The following is a 22,223-nucleotide window of genomic DNA, read 5'->3' as shown; positions in this document are numbered from 1 at the left end:
ATACTGTTGCACATGATACAAAGTTTACATATTGTAATAGTAATGATCATAATTAGTCTTGTTACTACTACAGTTTAACTTTTGTATCAGTGTGCAATATGATGTTCAAAGTATATGATGGCAGTGTTCAAAACATGTAATATTGGTGTAATAAAGTCAGGATGCATCCCATCCATGACCTATTCAGCTTTTTGCTGGCTGCACAATTTATCAAAAGTTATCACTGACGGAGTCGTCATGGGGTATTTCTGCAAGTGCTCAGAAAGAATTGCATAGTATGTGGTTGCCAATCTGTGACTGCAGTGCTTTCCAGCACTAGCTGTTTTGGGTCTGGTACACATGGAAATATACACACCTGACATGATTAACTTTATCAATGGGTAGAGGTAATAAGAAAGAAGATTGTGAAGATGAAGATGTCACAGTTGAAAAGAGAATTTTAAAAATATTGAATTTGCTCTTAAGTTGAATTTCGTTGAAACTGTTTGAATACTTATGAGAAAAAAATTGCCACTTGAGGAACTGAACATTCCAGTTTCAGAACCAATATACAACCAAATAGCAACTTACGGACATCACTCAAGTTTGTAGTTTTGTGTAGTTTGTCTCTATACCTTCTAAATTCATCTTCATACTTAGATTTTGATTTGAATTGGAGCAAAGTTTTGGGGAAGACTTATAATCCTCTTCATTCTTTTGTACTTTCAAATCACAAAGTACAGTTACCCAGATATTTTGATATGACAAATCTTATCAACAAAACATGACATTTTTTAAACCCCTTGTAATGGACTAGTGTTTCGCAACCGCATATTTTATTAGCTCACAAGGTTTGGTACAAGAAACATCTTGTGTAGTGCTTCTGCTTCAAAAAGCTGTAGTACAACAGGCATCTGCTCTGTTAAGCCTTTGATGTAGAAGTAAACCTTATTTTGCATTGATTGGAGTTTGGTAGCGTACTGCAAAAGTCCAACATAGTTAATTTTGTTCACTCTTAAAAATGCTTGGCATTGTGAAATTCCAAATTGGAATGCTACAAATCCTGTCTACAGTATATTTACATTGTCCCATTTAAAGATGGCTGTGTACACACATGTTCACTGCGGTGAGATCACCAACTATCTGCTCTGAATGTGAAAACATTTTACTGCGTCAATCTGCATAGGGAAAAATGATCCTCAAAATGAGAGAAATTGCAGGTTGTACTGAAAGATTTAAAAGTTCATTTTTCCTGTACGCTTTTTTGAGAGTGGAATGGTAAAGAAATAGTGTGAAGGTGCTTTACGTAACACTCTGCCTGACATTTCAGCATGAATTGCAGAGTAGTCGTGTAGAGCTACTGATGTCACTGTGATTCTGTTGGCTTCGGTCCCATGATCTAATACCTTTCACTACTGTCCACCCACATTGTGTGTATGTTGCTTTAAAAGATTCAACTTTAAAAAAAAGTTTTGTTACATTTTTCACAATTTCTTGCAATTTTCTCATTTGCATTCTTAGGCTCTTTACATAAGTTGGGATTTACCTTTCAAATTCCTTGGGTCTTAATTTTTGGCAGTTATCAGAATGCTAGATCACACTAGCCTTGTATGTCATTTTTCTTTATAGATGGACTTCGCATAACTCTGTGTTGATTTTACATAATTTAATGTTTATTCATAGTTTATTTCTGTATGTAAATCATGCAATTATATCAGGAGATTAATTGCTGATGCTAAAATTTGAGACTTCCATTGTTTTGTCTTGGCTATGTGTGTTAACTTGCACTTAACAATTTAGGAGAGATCTTGTACAGTAAACCAAATGGAAATAGTAGTTATTCTTGCAACTGAATAAGAGAGATTACAGATTTATCTACTAGATATTTGTACTCTGTGGCATAAAAGCTCTCTCATCACCCCATACTTTTTATGGAAAGGGGATACATTTTCATTAGTACAATAAACAGCTCATTTCCCCTTTGTAGCTGTGTGGTGAGTGTGTATGACTGCCAAGTGGAGGAACCTGGTGCAATTCTTAGTACTGCCACGGATCTTTCCTTGGAGGTAGTACTGGAATGGGAGACAACTGTCCTGTGATGCCACATCAGGAGCTACTTAAATGAGAAGTATTTAAATACTTTAGCCCTGTGAACAAAGGAAAAGTAGGGAAAGTTTTGTAGTTGCAAACTTTGTACCACAGTAGGAGGGAGTGCCATGAATGATGTACTAAAAAAAATCGTGACCAGTGGGTGGGGAGTGTTGGGGTGGGGTGAGTATTTAAAAGTTCACTTTCTTACGGTTTTCTTGAATAATCTGAAAACCGTGGATCCCCAAGGGAAGTATTTCCTAGTACAAAATTAAATTTCCTACAAAAAGGTCCTGTTCATTTTTGTCTAGGACGGATATCAATGTTGGACGGTATGGAAGAATTGCAGATTATTAAAGATGTTTTTTAACGGTAAAAATATTATGTGGTAATGAAGTAAGTTAAAAACAAGCTGTATTACAGGATAGATTGTGTACTGTGGAGTAACAGGGTTGAGGGTGTGGTGTAGAAGCACGAGGGAAGGTAGGTTGCTGGATCATGGTCGTGCATTCCTTCACAAGTGCAAACTAAAGAGAGCAGGTGATTCCCCACTGTCTACCCCACCACATAACAGGAAACAACTAGGAGGGTGTGGCTGCGTATTTTGAGGCGCTGTCACGGATTACGCGGCCCCTCCTGCTAGGGGTTCGAGCCATCTCTCGGGCGCGCGTGTGTGTGTGTGTGTGTGTGTGTGTGTGTGTATGTGTGTGTGTGTGTGTGTGTGTGTGTGTTGTTAAGCATAAGTTAAAGTAGTGTGTAAGTCTAGGGGCCACTGACCTCAGCAATTTGGTCCCTTAGGAATTGATACGCATTTGAACTGTGTTTCAGAAGTTATACTGACCCTTCACAGTGCATCTTATTGATCAATCCAATTCGGTGGGCATTTTCCACCAAGTGCATTACCAAGTCATTCTCCACTTTTTAGAACACTTATAAAAAAGAAATTACTCATGGATGTCAGGAGAAATGTTGAAAAAAAATACATTCTGATTACTGGAGAAATATTTTGCATTTGTGTGAAGTTTACCATGTTCTTATATATGATACTGCACTTAATGCAAAGCTGTATGAAATTTCCCCCATTAATAAACATTTTAAAGTATAAAAACATGGTTTTAAATACCAAGTGAACAACAGTAATAATAGAATTAATGGTGCTATCAAAAATGATGGATGGCATGTGTGTGAATGTACTATGGACTGCAAAAAAATTTATATTTATTTAAACAAGTCCACTTTTCACTTCTCACAACAAAGGTATAGCCTTTGTAGTTATGGAATTCCCACGTTTCTCTTATTCTGCACTGGCCAGTGATTAAAGGGATCTAGAGGTAGCAATGATCCCTCGTGTTTAAGCCTGTTTCTTTGCTTGCTGGTCTGCCTTAGTCTTTTGGTCCAGGGCCAACGTGGCAATCAGTTCGAGCCAATTCAATTCTAAACTACTGGTTCACCAGGGTGTCTGGCGTTCGTTCTCAGTGAATACCCTTCAGTAGGTATTCCATGAATTTATTACAATTATATTGGATGGGAAAAGTAACAGATTTCCCTCGATTTTGATCTAATCTTTTGTGTGAAATTCGCCAATGTTTCTGTTAATAAACCTAAATTTCCCATCTGTGAGTTAATAGAAACAGGACCCTATAGCATTATCACCCTGTCAATCCTTTTCACTTCAGATTTTGCTGACAAAAGTACTGTTTGGCCATTATAACGTGACAATTTCGCTAGTGCTGTCAGGAATGAATAAAATCAGCACTACTTGAAAGATATTCATTTGTCTCTGGGCACCAGAACAAAACTAACTCAAGTTTACTTCGTCAAGCCACTGTTGTAAATTTATGGACTTCACTGCAAGTACTTGTTACTGCAATGTAGTTATTCTAAAAAAAACCAGAGCAGTTGCCACTGTTGTATTATTATTAATGAATAAAAATCATGATGAAGCACTAAAATAGAAAGAAAATATTACAGTGCGTAATGATACCGGGAAACAATTTAGCTAATTAAAATCAGATGACTTCATTTAGATGAATAACTTAGATGATGGATGTATGCAAATTTTGAACATGTCTTGTCTGTTGTATAATCCAATATTCAATAACAGGAAAAAAAAATGCATAGCAGTACCTCACAAAAAGACCATGTTTTAATTACTCTTTGAGTTTTGCAAGCAATATGTACTGCTTTTGTCACAAATGTAATGCATTTGTGTTTACAATAACTTTGAAAAATTTACTAAAATTTAGACTTCTGTACTGCCATTCTACTTTCATTTCTGGTGATATTTTCGCACCAGTACTGAACACACAAAACTTCTGTAAGTTATAGTACAACTTTCACAAAAAGACAAATTGAGCAAGTATTTACAGCAAGATGTAAGAAACTAGGAACGAATTTTCACCCTGCAGTGGTTGTGTATTGATTTCAAAATTTCTGACAAATTAAGACTGTGTGGTAGACCGAGACTCAAACTTGGGAACTCGATCTGGCACACTGTTTTTAATTTATCATGAAGTTTCATGCAAGAAATGTTTCCACTAACTTGTGAACTTCTTGAATTTGACAGAACTAGCAGACGTCTGCTGGAAGTAAGGGGGGGGGGGGGGAGATGCAGATAAGGTGATTTCGTAAATTCCACCCAATTCTGTGATTGTGTGAATAATGCACCATACCATAGCAGGGAGGGTGTCAGAATGTGTAGTAAATACAGTTTCAGGATTATGATGATAAAGAGTGGTTGCAAGACAGGCAAATGAAGTGCAATGATGACTCAATGGGAAGGGCTGAACTTATCTACAATAAAGGATAACAAACCATCCATGGGAGTGTACATCGTGTATAAAATCGCTGAGAGCAGTGGCCACAAAGAAAAGCGTTTACTGCCCTAAAACTGTGATTTAAACCTGATAGAACTGGCATAGGCCAAAATAGAACACAGTGTTAGGGAGAATAATATCACAGGTGACATGCCAAAGGAAAAAGTGCAGAGTCTTGTTTAAGCTACTTTCTTTTTAGTTACGGCGCAGGACTTGCAAGCTTGCTGCAGGAATGTTCAGCAACTAGAGCAAGAATATTGGTCAGAAGATGGAATAACGGAAATGGTCATCAATGAAGTTATCAGTACCATGCCCTTGAGCAACGGTGATGACGATGATGATGGTGATGATGATGACGACGATGACGATCTTGCATCAAACACAAATGATACTGATAGTTGTGAACATGGTTTTGACAGTTCTTTAAGGCACAATCACACTTTGTAAACATTATTGCTGTGCTGTGTTAATAAATGCAATGTGCAAAGAGATTCCAAAAATCTGTTTTTGACTTTGTCATACATTCAGCTACTTTCATTTTCATTGTTTTTGATAAATAAGTGATACGTAAATAGGTAAAACTCTTCGAGCATGAATATATCAACAAACTAGGTGATCTTTAATATGATGGAAGTGTCCCTTAAGTGGGCAATATTTCTGCCAGTGTAATCTCTGATTTCATGTTGAGCACAAAACACAGGTAGTAGTGCCTGCACTGCTGCAAGCAGTCGCACTGCCTTCCCCTCACCTCTTCACTCCCGTCAGTTGTCAACTTATCCTGGGCATACAGGAAACACTATTGTCTTTATACAAAACGGAGGAAATGTCTATTTTGTCAGTGGTAGTAAAGTGTTCCTCAGAATAGTCAAGAACTTCTTTTTCAGCTTCTTTTTGTTCTAAAATTTACAGCTTCACTATATTATGAAAAGGATGGAATGCTACTGGATTAATTAAAATTACGGAGATTGGACATTGGTAAGTTGAAAGAAACAGACGTTGAGAATTTCAAAGGGGGTGTTGGCCAACATCTGAAAAGAACAGGGGAAAGGAATACAGGAGAAGATGAGTGGTAGCTTTGGAAAATGAAATAATGAAGGCATCAGAAGATCAAACAGGTAAAAAAAAGACTAGGACAAGTAGAAACACTTGGATAACATGGAGATATTGAAGTTACATGATGAAAGGAGGAAATATAAAAATGCATTAAAAAGTAGACGAAAGGGAATAGAAATGTCTAAAAGTGATTGGAAGGAACTGCAAATTGGCCAAGCAGGAATGGCTAGAGAACAAATGTAATGATGTAGAAGCATATATTACTAGGAGAAAAGGAGATACTGCTTACAGGAAAATTAGAGAGCCTTTTCGAGAAAAGAGAAGCAGCTCTATGAACATTAAGAACTTCGTTGGAAAACATGTCCTAAGCAAAGAAGGGAAAGGTGGTAGTATATAGAGGGTTTATACAAGGGAGAGGAACTTTAAAGAAGTACTATAGAAAGGGAATAGGACATAGATGAGGTGGGAGAAATGATACAGCGAGAAGAATTTGACAGCACAGAAAGACGCCCAGGAGTAGACATTCCATCAGAAATACTGATAGCTTTGGTCGAACCAGCCATAATAAAACTCTCCCATCTGGTGTGCAAAATCTATCAGACAGGCAAAGTACCCGCAGTGTTCAAGAAGAATGTAGTAATTCCAAAGAAAGGCGCTGCCAGGTGTGAAGATTACCAAACCATCAGTTTGGTAATGGTTGCAAAATACTAACACGGATTCCTTGAAGAAGGATGGAAAAACTGGTATAAGTCAACCTCAGGGAATTCCGGAGAAATGTAGGAACACACAACCCCACAACTTCTCTTGGAAGATAGGTTAAGGAAAGGCAAACCTATGTTTATGGTGTTATAGATTTTGTGAATGCTTTGAGAATGTTGACTGGAATACATGGAGTGACAGGCTATTTACAACTTATACAGAAATCAGACAGCAGTTACAAGTGCCAAGGGTCATGAAAGGGTATCAGTGGTTGAAAAGGGAATAAGACAGAGTTAGCCTGTCTCTAATGTAATTCAATCTGTATATTGAGCAAGCAATAAAGGAAACCAAAGAAAAATTTGGAGTAGGAAACATCTGAGTTTTGCCAATGGCATTGTAATTCTGTCAGAGATGGCAAAGGACTTGGAAGAGCAGTTGAACGGAATGGACATTGTAGTTGAATTAATTAAAGTGAAGCTGAGGGAATGAGATAAGGAAATGAGACACTTATAAGTAGTAGATGAGTTTTGCTATTTGGGTAGCAAAATAACGTGTGAAGTAGAGAGGCTAAAAAATGTCAACTGGCAATGGCTGGTAAAGGCTTTTTGAAGGAGAGAAATTTTTTGACATCAAATATACATTTAAGTGTTTCTGGATGTATTTGTATGGAAGTGAAACATGGACAACCAACGGTTTGGATGAAAAGAAAATAGAATATTTTTGAAATGTGGTGCTACAGAGGAATGCTGAAGATTAGTGGGTAGGTAACATAACTAATTAGAAGATACTGCATTGAATGGGGAGAAATTTGTGGCACAACCTGCCTAGGAGAAGGGATAGGTTGATAGGACACATTATGGTATGTCAAGAGAGCACCGATCTAATACTGGAGGGAAGTGTGTGGGTAAAAATCGTAGAGGGAAACCAAGAGATGGATACACAGTAAGCAGATTGAGAAAGATGTAGTTGCAGTAGTTACTCTGAGATGATGAGGCTTGCAGAGGGTAGAATAGCATGGAGAGTTGCAGCAACCAGTCTTAGGACTTACGACAACAGTGTAGATTTCAGTTTTGTGTGCAAACCTCATTTCTCCATACAAAATGAAAAGTTTATATCCCCATTTATGAGGTTTGTCTGACATTTTCATCTTCATGTAGTGCTTTGCTTTGGTTGCACATATTTGTTCATCAATTGACAGACGCTCACTCATTGCAATTGAAAGGCATTTTGTTAATCACATGATGAATTATAAGCCTAATTTTGTACACTTTATCGTGATCTCGACTTTCAGGTTGCATGTATTATCATTAAAATGTAAAATGGTCATCAGACATTCAAATTATCTCTGAGGCGTTGTTTTACTAGCTCAACACCGAGAACATCATCCCTTTTTTTTTTTTTTTCTCCCCACTCCTAAGGGGCAACATAGGGAAATACAGGTTTTTAAAAATTGTTGCTATTAAGGCAATTTTGAAGCTAGAACCAGGAAAACTGGCCCTTAGTTTCTCAGTTATAAGTATTTTAGCATTTTTGGAAATTCAACCACTAAGGGGTAAAATAGTGACTGAAATATTTTTTAAAAAAATAAATCATTATTAAAGTACTACTAAAGCATTTTCAAAGCTACGTCTATGAAAATTGGTAGACTGCTCTGTTACAAATAAAACGATATGTTTTTCACTGTATTTGGAAATTCAACCCCAATACAGGTGAAGTATGAGACGAAAGGTTTTATGGTATATTTCATTACGCAAGCCTGTTTGAAACTAAATAATGGAAATTTGTATTTGGCATTTGGTAAAAAAAAAAAAAAAAAAAAAAAAAAAAAAAAAAAAACAACGCATTTCGCTGTTTTCAGAAATTCGATTGCTAAGGGGATGAAAATTTTTAAGAACATATTTTGATATATTGTCACGTTGAAGAAGGTGTAAGTAGATGAATGACAAACACTAATTTCACTTAACAAAGGTTTATTCAACACTTGCACATACAAGAGCGCGAACTGCCTCCGGCCAGAACACAGACAATATACAGGGCTATACAAATGATTGAAGCGATTTCATAAATTCACTGTAGCTCCATTCATTGACATATGGTCACGACACACTACAGATACGTGGAAAAACTCATAAAGTTTTGTTCGGCTGAAGCTGCACTTCAGGTTTCTGCCGCCAGAGCGCTCGAGAGCGCAGTGAGACAAAATGCCGACAGGAGCCGAGAAAGCGTATGTCGTGCTTGAAATGCACTTACATCAGTCAGTCATAACAGTGCAACGACACTTCAGGACGAAGTTCAACAAAGATCCACCAACTGCTAACTCCATTTGGCGATGGTATGCGCAGTTTAAAGCTTCTGGATGCCTCTGTAAGGGGAAATCAACGGGTCGGCCTGCAGTGAGCGAAGAAACAGTTGAACGCGTGCGGGCAAGTTTCACGCGTAGCCCGCGGAAGTCGACGAATAAAGCAAGCAGGGAGCTAAACGTACCACAGCCGACGGTTTGGAAAATCTTACGGAAAAGGCTAAAGCAGAAGCCTTACCGTTTACAATTGCTACAAGCTCTGACACCCGATGACAAAGTCAAACGCTTTGAATTTTCAGCGCGGTTGCAACAGCTCATGGAAGAGGATGCGTTCAGTGCGAAACTTGTTTTCAGTGATGAAGCAACATTTTTTTTTAAGGGTGAAGTGAACAGACACAATGTGCGAATCTGGGCGGTAGAGAATCCTCACGCATTCGTGCAGCAAATTCGCAATTCACCAAAAGTTAACGTGTTTTGTGCAATCTCACGGTTTAAAGTTTACGGCCCCTTTTTCTTCTGCGAAAAAAAAAACGTTACAGGATACGTGTATCTGGACATGCTGGAAAATTGGTTCATGCCACAACTGGAGACCGACAGCGCCGACTTCATCTTTCAACAGGATCGTGCTCCACCGCACTTCCATCATGATGTTCGGCATTTCTTAAACAGGAGATTGGAAAACCGATGGATTGGTAATGGTGGATATCATGATCAGCAATTCATGTCATGGCCTCCACACTCTCCCGACTTAACCCCATGCGATTTCTTTCTGTGGGGTTATGTGAAAGATTCAGTGTTTAAACCTCCTCTAGCAAGAAACGTGCCAGAACTGCGAGCTCGCATCAACGATGCTTTCGAACTCATTGATGGGGACATGCTGCGCCGAGTGTGGGAGGAACTTGATTATCGGCTTGATGTCTGCCGAATCACTAAAGGGGCACATATTGAACATTTGTGAATGCCTAAAAAAACTTTTTGAGTTTTTGTATGTGTGTGCAAAGCATTGTGAAAATATCTCAAATAATAAAGGTATTGTAGAGCTGTGAAATTGCTTCAATCATTTGTAATAACCCTGTATATAGAGCTACAGAACATTCCAGTACAATGATTCTTGACATTTGTGGATACTTCTAGAATGTACTTGAAACAAATATAGAAATTAAAGTTTTAAAGTTCAAGTGAGTTTTGAACTACACTACGGCGACTGTGCTGCTCGGCTTCCTGTGCGACATTGCTCTTTCCTTAAGGGAACAGAATCTTGGTGTTAATGTCCTCCTAGTCTGGGAACAAGTCATCGATCCTGCATACTCTTACTACCAATGATTGATGTTCGCCCTGGCGGTGATCATCTTAGAACTTCCCTTGCCGCTACATTCTTCATCACCTTTCCGCTTGTTGCCAATCGCTGGAGCTTCGAATTTAACCTGGGTTGTGGGATCCTTATAGGGCTTCATTTGAAGGATGTGGACTGTATCTCTGACCTTTCGTCGCCTTGTGTCGGGGTCGAAATCTTCAAATTCATAAGTAACATCAGACAACTGTCTTACAACCTTATAAGGTCCAAAGTAGTACCTGAGGAGCTATTCAGAGAGACCGACCTTCCAGACAGGAGTGAAGATCCAGACGACGTCATCAGGCTGATAAACAACAGGGCAGTGTCTCACGTCATACCTTCGGCGATCGTTTTCTTGAGCCTGCAGCATGCGGAGTCGAGCTAACTGCTTAGCTTCCTCAGCTCTGGTTAACACCTGGCCGATGTCGTCGTCCACGTCATCAGGATATAATGGAAACACAGTGTCCATTGTCTTCGTCGCCTCACGTCCATGCACCAGGAAAAATGGCGTAAATCCTGTGGTGTCTTGTTTGGCAGTGTTGTAGGCAAACGTCACGAAAGGTAGCACCTCATCCCAGTTGCTCTGCTCAACATTGACGAACATTGATAGCATCTTGGGCAAGGTCTCATTAAGTCGTTCAGTAAGCCTGTTAGTTTGCTGATGGTAGGCAGTCATCATGTGATTAGTAAAGTTGCACTGACAGTTTATCTCTGTCACAAGATTTGATGGGAAAACTTTCCCTCAATCCGTAATTAACGACCTTGGGGCACCGTGTCTTAATACATTGTCTTCTACGATGAATTTGGCTACCTCGAATTCTTCAGCCGTTTTTACTCCTTTTGTAATGGCATAGTGATTCAGATAATCAGTGCAAACAATAATCCATCTATTGTCACTAGCGGACGTTGGAAATTGTCTGAGGAGGTCAATCCCAGCACGCTGGAAAGGCGTTTCAGCTCGTGGAATTGGTATGAGTCGGCCAGGTGGTTTTTGAGGAACTGCCTTCTCCTCTGGCGCTCTCAACAGTGCGACACACAGTGACGGACACTCCTAAATAAAACCGGCTAGAAAAATCTGTTGCAGATCCTATTATATGTCTTAATAAATCCTAAATGTCCGGCTTCAGGTGTGTCATGGAATTTCTGTAGAACATCTAAGCGCATGTGTTTAGGAATCACTGGTAGCCACCTCTTTCCAAACGGATCAAAGTTTTTCTTGCAAAGTAATCCATTAACTACCATAAATTGTCTTTTCACATCCTCTGACCGATTTAAGGCAAGCATAATTTGAAATATCGTGGCATCCTTCTGCTCAACGGAGGGTTCCTGGAGTGTAGCGAGACAGTCACTATCTTCATCAAAGTCTTGATAGTCTTGTACAGGGTTTCTTGAGAGACAGATGGCATCTTGGTATTTTCTTCCACTTTTGTACCCTATGGTAATGTCATACTCTTGAAGACGTAATGCCCACCTGGCGAGTCGTCCTGTTGGATCCTTAAGACCTGTCAACCAACAAAGTGAATGATGGTCTGTAACATCTGTGAATGGCCTTCCATAGAGATACTATCGAAATTTGCACATGGCCCAGGTCACAGCAAGACATTCTCTTTCTGTAGTTGAGTAGTTTCTCTCAGCTTTTCTAAGTGTCCTAGAAGCATAGGCTATAACCTTCTCTTTTCCGTCTGAAATCTGCACCAGAACAGCACTGATCCCATACCCACTGGCATCTGTGTGTAGTTTTGTAGGTGCTCTCTCATCATACAGACCAAGTACAGGGTCAGTTGTCAGAGCTTTTTGCAGCACATCGAAAGAATCTTGTTGAGCACCACCCCAGATAAATTTAGCATTGGCTTTTAACAACTTTTGGAGAGGCCTGGCTTTGATATGAAAGTCTTTGATAAAACAACGGTAATAAGAACATACTCCGAGGATCTACATCTACACTCTGCAAGCCACCCAACGGTGTGTGGCGGAGGGCACTTTATGTGCCACTGTCATTACCTCTCTTTCCTGTTCCAGTCGCGTATGGTTCACGGGAAGAACGACTGCCAGAAAGCCTCTGTGCACGCTCGAATCTGTCTGATTTTACATTCGTGATTTCCTCGGGAGGTGTAAGTGGGGGGGAAGCAATATATTCGATACCTCATGCAGAAACGTACCCTCTCGAAACCTGAACAGCAAGCTACACCGTGATGCCGAGCGCCTCTCTTGCAGAGAGTGCCACTTGAGTTTGCTAAACATCTCTGTAACGCTATCATGCTTACCAAATAACCCTGTGATGAAATGTGCCACTCTTCTTTGGATCTTCTCTATCTCCTCTGTCAACCCGACCTAGTATGGATCCCACACTGATGAGCAATACTCAAGTATAGGTCGGACGAGTGTTTTGTAAGCCACCTCCTTTGTTGATGGACAACATTTTCTAAGGACTCTCCCAATGAATCTCAACCTGGTATCCGCCTTACCAACAATTAATTTTATATGGTCATTCCACTTCAAATCGTTCCGTACGCATACTCCCACATATTTTATAGAAGTAACTGCTACCAGTGTTTGTTCTGCTATCATATAATCATACAATAAAGGATCCTTCTTTCTATGTATTCGCAATACATTACATTTGTCTATGTTAAGGGTCAGTTGCCACTCCCTGCACCAAGTGCCTATCCGCTGCAGATCTTCCTGCATTTCACTGCAATTTTCTAATGCTGCAACTTCTCTGTAAACTAGAGCATCATCCGCGAAAAGCCGCATGGAACTTCCGACACTATTAGGTCATTTATATATATTGTGAAAAGCAATGGTCCCATAACACTCCCCTCTGGCACGCCAGAGGTTACTTTAATGTCTGTAGACGTATCTCCATTGAGAACAACATGCTGTGTTCTGTTTGCTAAAAACTCTTCAATCCAGCCACACAGCTGGTCTGATATTCCTAGGCTCTAATACTTTTAGGAATAGGGAATTTCGTTATAGGTATCAGCTTTTCTGGGTCTAGCTGCACACAAGGTGTCCAAGTATTTTGATTTTCTTTTGCTCCAAAGAGACACTTTCTTGGATTAAGTTTCAGTCCGGCTCGTTGGAGACACTTAAGAATGGCCCTCAGTCTTTTTGTGTGTTCATCAAATGTCTCTGAGAACACTATAATGTCATCTAAATAACAAAGACACATCATCCACTTCAGGTGACTTAGAAGATTATCCATCATCCATTCAAAAGTTGCTGGTACATTACACAAACCAAACGGCATTACCTTAAACTCATACAGGCGCTCAGGGGTGATGAATGCAGTTTTCTCACAATCAGCCTCATCTACTTCAACTTGCCAGTATCCCGAGTACATGTCCGTGGTTGAGAAAAACTTAGCCGCCTTCAGACAATCTAGTGTATCGTCAATTTGTGGATGAGGGTAAATGTCCTTTTTAGTTATCTTATTAAGCTTCCTGTAGTCAACACAAAAGCGCCAACTGCTATCCTTCTTCCTGACGATAACCACTGGTGACGACCATGGGCTCTGTAAAGGCTGAATGATGTCATTCTTCATCATTTTCTCTACCTCATCGCAAATTATTCAACGTTCTGTTGCTGACACACCGTATGCTTTCTGGCTTATTGGTTGATGGCCTCCAGTGCTAATCTGGTGCCTCACCGTCAATTTGTCTAATTTGCTCTTCACCTGTGGATTGAAGCATTCAGAGAACTCTTGACGAATGGCAAGTAAGTTCTTCTGTTGTTTCTTAATGAGATCTGGTGATAGTCAAGCTAGAAGATCTTGTCTCGTAGTGGTAGCGCTAATTACGCCCGCAGACTCAGCGTGGGAGGTTTCTATGATGTTCAGCTGTCCTGCAATTAATGGCTCAGCGTTTACTACGCACATGCATCTTGGGAAGGATCTGCGGTTCTTGGCGACAGTTAACTGTCCACAATTCACTGAATCCTTTCTTAAACGAGTTGACAGAGGCTGGGATGACAGTTATTCTTCAGTGGTATGCTTTTCTTACATTCCACTACAAGATCTATGGGTTGATGCATTGCATGACACATGACAGTTGCCTTTCTAGCGCTGCCTGCAGGAATGATCACTTCATCCAGCTCGCTTAGTTTCAACAGACTCGGATGCGTATTGTCCTGTCCACAATATCTCATCTAGCATACTCTTCGAGTGACCACAATCTATAATTGCTTGAGAAGCTTTCACAAAGTTCCATCCGAGAATGACGTCATGACTACATTCTTGTAAGACGATGAATTCTAAGGGCTGTGTATGGCCACTTATACCCACACGAATGATACATCTTCCTGCAGGTTTTTTCATATTTCCCATTAGCCACCTTCAGCAGAGATGTTTTGTTGTCGATGAATACGGTTTTCTGCAACTGGTGACGGTACTTCTCTCAAATGACGCTCCAGAGTCCACAAGAGCTTGGGCTGGTCGGCCACCCATAAGGATATTGATGTAGTTTCCTATCATTTTTATCGTGATCAATGGCGGGGATTTTTCTCTTCGACAGCCTCATCTCCAAGGAAGTTCACACCCTTTAGTTTTCCAGGTTATGGCGGCTAGGTGATCGGCTTCTTCTTCTGTCTCCGATAGATTATAATCTGTTGAATATGGCTCGAACTCTGGTTTCTCGCCACGTAAACAGCGGCTCCGTCGTGGCCTGATGGGAGCCACTGTCGTCGATAATGTGCGGCATTACAAGTTCCAATACCCAGTGTCTCCACCAGAATAATGCCACGTAGAAGAAGGTTTAAGTAGATGAATGACGAACACTAACTTCTCTTAATGAAGGTTTATTCAGCACTTGTACATAACAACAGCTTGGAACGAACTGCCTCCAGTCAGAGCACATACGCCATATATACAGCTACAGAACATTCCAGTACAATGATTCTTGCCATTTGTGTATACTTCTAGAATATACTCAAACCGAATATAGTAATTAAAATTTTACAGTTCAGGTGAGTTTTGAACTCGCAACCCTCCAGGCGATAGTCTACTAGCTTACCCACTACACTACGGCAACTGCGCTGCTCAGCTTCTTCTGTGACAATATTAAAGAAAATTGTGAGCTAAATATATGAGAACTGGTATTTCACTTCGTGGCTAGGTATAAAGGAGTATGTGTTGGGGACGAAAGTTTCTACGGACATACCACAAAAATGCAAAGAGCACGTTTAACAAAAACTTTGAACTCCAGCTACCAGAATTGCTTTATGGTCAGAAGTACATCGGAAAATGCTGTGTTTCTATGGCCTTAATTATTGTGAAAAGTTTAAAATTTGTTGCAGTTTGTGAAAAAAATAAAAATTTGATTAAGTAATAACAAAAATCTGTGCAGACCATACAGCCTGTGTGAGTGAAGCAGCTAGCTCTAACCTAGTAACACATCTGCCTATAAATCTCCGAATGTCATGGATGTTAAAACTGAATGTTTTGTCTAGGTTTTTTGTGTTGTAGATTAGTTTCATCTAAAATTCTTGCCAGTAGTTAGTAAAAAATATTTGAAATGCTGATACAGTGTAGACAACTTGAGCATTGTTTGGGGCAGTGTGCTATTTCCTTTGAATCCAGAAAGGTCATTTACAAATGAAGCACTTTCATTTTACCAAATAATTTGATTTTTTAGATATCTTTGGATGTTTCTCATAAACTTGTAGCACTGATATATCAGCAACAAGTTCATTATCATCCTCCAAAAATTATTTTGATTATGTGTAGTCCCTGTAATGTTTGTTTTTATCCCACTTGACTTAAAAATAAACACCCATTTCAAATACTTTCCATCCCCTGCAATGTGAAAACTATTAGTCCTCTCTGTAGATTCCAGGTCATTTACAGTTATTATAGGGTCTTCATCTTAGTTGTCAAAATCTAAACCATCTTCACTGTCAGACAGATGTTCCAGGGCCATCAGTTCATCACTTTTTGCCATCTATTTTTGAAATGCAACATTCGGACTAGCAAGAGTAAATAGAATAAAGCACTAAATACAACACTCAGGTTAGCAAGAGAAACTAGAAAAAAGTACAATTAAATGAGCACTAATTTATTGTCGTTACTACAAACAATTGCACATATACAAACAAAATTGAATCAAGTAGTACATGTGTATTTTACACAGATTCTGTCTGTATGCATTACTTGTGTTAGCATTATTAGTATGCATCTGTGTTCCATTTAGTGTTAATGCATATTGTGGGAAAGAAACACCTCCAGGCATGATTTTGCACTTTGTTGTCATTGCTTCATAAGGCACACTGTGGAGGATCAGTATAACTTTGTGAAATGCCCTGTAGTTGCTTCTTGTGATGCAGTCAGATAGATGGAGTGAGGAATCACCTGCTCAATCTTGTTTCAGACCTATGGAGAAGGGAAGTGCCTGAACACAGACCGACAACTGACCTTTCTTTGCATTTCTACACCACACGTCCCCCATACCCCTTCCCTCCAACATGTTACACCCACAGTACACAACATATCCCTTAGCTAGACTTTATTGCACTTAGATGTGATACACACATTTGATGTTTGTTTTTGTCCCACTTTTCTTAAAAATAAACACCAATTTCTAATAATCTGCAATTTCCATCCCCTGAAATGTGAAAACTATTAGTCCTTGATAAAAACGTAATAGGACCTTATTAATAGGAAATTTAGTGTAGTTTAATTTTTTACTGGGAACCTTTTTTGCAAGAAGCTGCAGTTTTCAGGTTATTTAATAAAAATATAAAGTGACCTTCAAAAGCCCCTTCCAAGCCACGCTCCACCAGTCAGGATTTTTAGTATGTTGTTCAGAACACTCCCTCATAGCACTGCACAAATATCTGTGGTTACATGATATCTCCCCCCCCTTCCCCCCTCGCTGATTGATCTTCTTATGTTTTGTTGACTGGGCTATCTGGGTAACTGGGAGAGAAGTGTGCTGACCCACAGGTCCTCTCCACAGTGTATCCAGATAATGACACATTGACTTGGAGATATCGCTTTGTCCTTGGGGTTGGAACAAAGTCAATAACTTTATTTCAAAAGTTATTCACAGAGTACAGATTCTGATGTGGAAGTAGATGTGGATGAGATAGCAGTTCGCTAGAGGAGAAAAGGAAATAAATACAAAGGAACACATTCTGTGGTTATTTTTAATGTTGGATCCTTTTTTAATTTGAAGTTCTGCATCAAACACACAAACATAATGTGAGTACACTGCTTAACTATTAATAGTAACATTATACATGGTCCAATCACATTAATGTAACCACTGCCTATGTTCATCGGCAGTGACTAATAACCACTTAGACCTCGGGTGGCAGTACTTGCAGTGGAGAGCATAGGAAAGCATGTCAGAGGGCCACGAGAAACAGTGCAGTTGTTGTAATGCAGAAACGGGATGATTTATCTTATGTCCAGAATGGCATGATCATTGGCTTTTGGGCCAAGAGTGAGAGCATTTCTGAAACAGCTAAGTTTGTAAACTGTTTGTGTGCCACCATGGTTTAAAGTATATTGTGCGTGGCAAATGGCACTGATCCAAAACTGGCGCCAAGAGAAGTGTGGTGCACTATGAGCCATAGATGTCAGGTGAACCTCTCTGGAGATGTGTACAGTCAAATAGACATGCAATTGTTAAGCAACTGACTGCCCAGATAAACCAAATGACTGCCAACAGTGTCTCCTCAACAAATGTTCGTCATGCATTGCTGCATGTGGGTGTTCACAGTAGGCATCTGGTTTATGCATCTGTGCTGACTGCTGCTCAGTGGTGACCAAGGCTGGAATTTGCACACCAGTATCGCAAATGGATGTCCACTGAATGGTGACAGGTAGCCTTTTAGGTGTATCACGTTTTACACTTCATTGCACAGATAGCTGTTGGCATGTACAACATGTAATGCCTGAAAGCAAAGGGTCCAGGCCAGAGGGAGTATAGGCTGGCGAATGTGTTTCCCTGGGTGATCTTGTCGGGCTTGTGACAGATGATCGTGCTGTGACTGGACCGTGCATATAACTAGTAGGTAAGTCTGCATGAGGGTGTGCTGAAAGAATAACACCAGCTTCCATATTTTATTAAAAATAAATTGCTAAATGAAGGTCTGAATACATTCACTTGCATAAGAAATATTAATGAAGAGCATGACTATAGCATGAAATTTATAGTTCACATTTTTGATGCTGGAACTGATTGAGAAGTTTGCTCAAGTTCAGTTTTTAACTCTTGCTTCATGAGATCATGTTACAAGCTTCTTTCTGTATTCAAGTATTAATGTTTCTTGTAATCTAGTGTAGGAAACACACAGGCACATGTAGATAGTTGTAAAATTGTCATATGTTTAATATGTTCTTTAATAGAGCAGGATAACCAAGTAAAGAACCTTAAAACTTGAAAAATATTACTCCCCACCATTAGTCTTACAGCTCCAGTGCTGATAATTTGATACTAGTAATGGGTCTGTATGATTGGATCCCAAACTTCTTGGCATTAGGCATGGAAAGCATTCATACTCTCGACTGATTACTGCAGATACCTTCTTGAAAGTTTGTTGGCACCTACACTGGGGACTCAACAGAAGGCCTGTGGTCCTTTTCGTTGACTGTCTGTGATGGTGCAATGTAGGGACAGAGAGACCTGACAATATTTATGAATCAACATTACAAGCTTTTGCTGATAAAAGTAAAACTAAACAAAGATTACACAGGAATGTTTTTAGAAAAATGTTTCTTTTAATGTGGGGAAAAGAAGACTTTGCTCAGCAGCTGTGAAATGTGTTGGCAAATAATTTGATTTACAAGACAAATTTCTGGCAGGCCAATTAGATGTATATAGATGGGACCAGTGAAACTTCTACATATTGTGGAACAGTCATCCTGACAATTCCTTGTGTTTTGTACCTCCATGTCTTGATGAAAGAGTTGTAAACTATTTTGAAGCATCATGCAAATGTACACTACTCTGCTTATAATGTTATGTGGTACTATTTCGTTTATTTGTGCTGTAAACAATGTAATTACCACATTCAGTGTCAGATTCACATGTCTTACACAGACTTGGATATTCACATTTCTATATGTCAAACTGATAAATCAGCCTTAGTGAAGTGACAGAATCAGTGAATACAATAATAGCATGGCATGGTGACAGAATAATAAAAATAAATAAAGTTACATTGATGAAAGAATCAAATGACAAACCAATCACTGTAGAAATCCAGATGTCAGGTGGTAATTATTTGGACATACTTTTGTGAATATGTGGTATTGTCACATGAATGTTACATGGCGCATGTTATGCACTTACTTCCCAACCGCAGACTATCATATGTACTTTTTGCAAAAAGATGTTGGCAATAGAATAGTTAGGTGGAAACTCTTTGACATAGCTGTTACTTGTGAGCTTTTGGACCACGGACTGCAAGCTGACGTAGTTGTTACTTCTGTGATATTTAGCCAGACTCTACATGGATGTCAGCATGTTCACACTCGAGCATTGACTTTATGCTACATAGTCTTAATGTTTGGTCATTACCAAAGTCAGACAGCATTCTGAGTGGCATCCAACTCTTTAAAAAGATTCTCATATAAACAGATTATTATTTCAGGAAGTACAAACACATTTGAAAAATGGCATGTTTAGATTTTGTTACCCATGGTGGACAACAAGTATTGGTAGCAATTTGGTTTGTGAAATATTTGAGCGTTTTTGAATTTAGAAAAGTTCATGAAACCACTTCATGCACATGTGCTGGGAATACCCTACTTAACAAGTATTATTGTAATTTTGTAAAATGTTTTACATTACAATAAGTTATGAAAAATCTTACTTAATGACTTCAGTTAGTGAAGTATGAAGTATAAAATCTTCATAAAAATTACGGCAACAGAAGTCTGTCAAAATTCAGCATATAACAACCCAAGGTGCAAAATCTGCAGTGAAAAATTAGAATAGTACTGACCTTTAACACACTGACTGCCAAGAGGCACTAGCCACAGCAAATTCGCATGCCTGACATCATGTGGCTGCCAGCAGCTACAGCAGAGCCTCAGTTGGCTTGGTAGTGAAACAGCCATCATTAAGCATGCAGCAGGCAACATTCTAATGAAAGTTATTTCACGAGTTAATTAGTATTGTGAAAATTGAAATTGTTACTGCAAACTTTCTAAAGTTATATGTTAATTTGTCTAAATGTGTGGATTTGCTCACTAGAAATTTCTCATGATGAACTATAGTATTTTCTAAACTTCCTGGCAGATTAAAAATGTGTGCCGTATCAAGATTCGAACCGAGTTCGAGTCTCGGTCTGGCACATGTTTTAATCTGCCAGGAAGTTTCATAACAGCCACACTCTGCTGCATAGTGAAAATCTCCTTCTGGAAACATCCCCCAGGCTGTGGCTAAGCCATGTCTCCACAATATCCTTTCTTTCAGGAGTGTTAGTGCTGCAAGTTTCGCAGGAGATCTTCTGTAAAGTTTGGAAGGTAGGGACGAGGTACTGGCAGAAGTACAGCTGTGAGAACGGGGCATGAGTCGTGCTTGGGTAGCTCAGTTGGTAGAGCACTTGCCCGTGAAAGGCAAAGGTTCCGAGTTCGAGTCTCGGTCCGGCACACAGTTTTAATCTGCCAGGAAGTTTCATATCAGCACACACTCCACTGCAGAGTGAAAAACTCATTATAGTATTTTTGATCAGTTATTTCTCCTGATTAATGGATTTCCCAGTAAAACTAAATATAGCATTAAACTTGGCACATAGGAAAAGTTGTAATTGAATAATGAATTTAAGAAGTGAAAAGCTTAGTTAAGATTTTGAATTATCTGAACATCTGGCACTTGTATACTATGTAGAATGTGTGGTGGCATAAGCTGTCACCAGCACACTGGCCAGCAAAGATGCAGCACGAAGATCGATTAGTAGGTGCTGAATCAAGCGTGCCTATCGTGAGGGAGGCCAGAGAGACACCCACAAGCAACATGTCGTCAACGCCCTCTCGATAGCATGTATTTAGGCCGCTGCAGTTGTCCAGAGTGCCTCACTCATTCATTCAGCTTGGCATTTGTCAATTTACGTGCAGAGCGGGTTTAGTTCCTCACAGGCTATGACAGTACATAGCGTCCAGATTAGTGACTGTAGTGGGTCTAGTTTACCTCAACTGGAGTTGTACTTTACTAGCACTCAGAACTAAAGTTTATAATAGCAAGACTATCGATATTGACAGTAAATCAGTCTGCAAGGGGACTATTACTGATGCGATTTTACCACAAAATATGGGCTCTATTCAAGTTAAGTATTTCCAGTGCATGCAAATAAAGAACCGTATTAATCCATGTGTGTATTTGTCTTGTAGATAGACAATACCGGCCACCCATAACATCATCCTCTCCTTTGCTTCCTTGTGGTAGAAAACTCTACAGATGAAATGTTTAGGCTGAATGGCTGTCAACAAAATTGGTAACACATCCCAAATGCCAGGAATGCAGTGTATTTCCTGCAGCTGCGATGTTATATAATTTGCTAAAAGCTTAAACTCAGATCCACAGAGGTGAATACGGATACCCCATCAAAGTTTTGTAGTAGTTCCTATAATCTTTCAGTACAGTTTGTCTCAGGATCAATGATCGTGTTTATTTGCCGAGAGTCTAGCTCGAGACGAATTCCGCCATCCACCTTGTCGAAAATTCTCAAAGGATTGTTGTATGTCAACCTCACTGTCTCTATGATTCCCTCCCTTAACATGTGGGTAATTTCTTTTTGTACTCTCTCCCTGTAAGACATTGGTCTGGCATAAGGTGGCACAAAGAACTTCTTGTGCAGGTGCACCTTGAACTCACACACAAAATTCTTTATGGATCCAGTTTTTGGAAGGAATACTTCCATATTTTCGAATAACATATCGCATAACCCCCTGTGCCCGGTAAGCTCTATATTCTGTATCTCTTTGCCTTTTCTCTCGATGACTGCTTTAATT

This window comes from Schistocerca piceifrons, chromosome 1 (assembly GCF_021461385.2).
Source record: "Schistocerca piceifrons isolate TAMUIC-IGC-003096 chromosome 1, iqSchPice1.1, whole genome shotgun sequence".
In the NCBI taxonomy this organism is placed as follows: domain Eukaryota; kingdom Metazoa; phylum Arthropoda; class Insecta; order Orthoptera; family Acrididae; genus Schistocerca; species Schistocerca piceifrons.
The sequence above is the reverse complement of the archived record's forward strand: the minus strand, read 5'-3'. Positions refer to the sequence as shown.